Here is a 1575-nt window from a genome sequence, read left to right as displayed (position 1 = left end):
GAGAGCCAGTTATAGAATTCAGAAGCCGTTTCCCTTTTTTTTTTTTTTGCTATTATGAATAATGGGGCAGAGAATAACAATCTAAAATAACACTGAAATAAAAACATTTTATCAGGCAAAAATATTTATCTAAATTGTTGATGAGCATTGATACTACGTGAGACTGCCCTCTATTCCTCCAGTGGCTCTGAATGTCCCCAGGGAGGTCATAGATCAAGCTGATACTGAGCCTGACCTTGGTAATGGCACCCATCCCTCCACCTCCTGCTCCCCGTGGGAGGACGTGAGCACCTATTGAAAATCTGGGGACATAGTATTCGGATGACTCCTTAATCTTGAGTCCATATCCTCCTTTCTCCTTCTCTCATCCTAGTCCCCACAATCTCCAACTCTGACCTGGCTTAGACTGCACTGGGGGTCCTTGGAGCTTGATGCTGGACAACCCATGGCCTGAGAGAAGGAAAGGGATTCTGTACTTTCACTTTGGGATTTGGGCTTTTCCTTTCTAACAACGGAAACTAGAGCATTTGCAGAAAGTCAATATTCTTCCTAATTAAAGTTCACAGCATGTGAAATATTCACCGTTAGGAGCTATGATTTATTTTCCCATCCAGGCCCCTTGATGTTGTAATTAATAAATGAAAATCCAATAACTTTCTTTACCACGAGATGCTCTTTGTCTTATCTCTGCATTCCTAAGTCTACAAGAGGAGGCTGAATGTAGAAATTAGACATGGGAATATTAGTCAATTCCAGGATTTGATTGATAACTAGGGGCCGCTCAGGAGGACGTGGGCTTCTGCATACACCACAACACAAGGTACAGAGCTCAAGCTGCCTGGGGATGTAACTCTAGTTTGCTACTCACTAGCTGTGTGATGTTGGGCAAGTCATTTAATTTTTCTGAGTCTCGGTTTCTTCATCTGTACAATGAGGATGATACCAGTACCTATATTTAGATACCAGTACCTAGGGTCATGAATATTAAATGAATTAATCCATAGAAAGGGCTTAAAGCAGTGCCTGAACATAAGCACCCAGCAGATATAAGCTGTTATGGTTACTTACACTTGTCACTGAATTACAGAAAGGAAGCATCAAGTAAGAGCTGCCCTGAGAAGAAACATGTCATCCTTCATAGATTACTCACTGGGCAAGTGGATCTCCACATCACATAAGATGTATTCGCCATTGAGTAGATTGATGTGCAGGAACCATTCATCTGTGTTTTTCATCCAGACACTCCATGTGGCAAATGCTGAGGTCCAGGAATAAGATCTATTCATTTATTTATCAGGCTCTAGGCTAGAGTGCAGAGGTCCACATAGCATGTGTCTAAATATATCAATTATATCAAAGTAGCAAATCATTACATAAAAAAGTTTTATCCTACTTTGAGAAATTCACTTTCAAGATGGCCTGGAAAGCCAGTACCGCCCCCTCCCCCCACTGCCATAGATTATGCAGTGGAGTTCCCACATCTAGGGAAATCAAATATCCAGAGTGCAATGGATAAGCCTCGCCCTGGGAAAAACCACCTTCATGATCATGGTATCTCCCCTGCCAGGTAAGTAT

At 41.9% G+C, this 1575-nt stretch overlaps 1 pseudogene; it reads right to left on the bottom strand.

The window, feature by feature from the left end:
- Positions 1-1421: 1421 nt before the first annotated feature.
- LOC114234354 (U1 spliceosomal RNA) lies at positions 1422-1575 on the bottom strand (annotated as a pseudogene).

Source organism: Eptesicus fuscus, chromosome 13 (genome assembly GCF_027574615.1).
Source record: "Eptesicus fuscus isolate TK198812 chromosome 13, DD_ASM_mEF_20220401, whole genome shotgun sequence".
In the NCBI taxonomy this organism is placed as follows: domain Eukaryota; kingdom Metazoa; phylum Chordata; class Mammalia; order Chiroptera; family Vespertilionidae; genus Eptesicus; species Eptesicus fuscus.
This window is presented reverse-complemented; position numbering and strand designations above follow the sequence as displayed.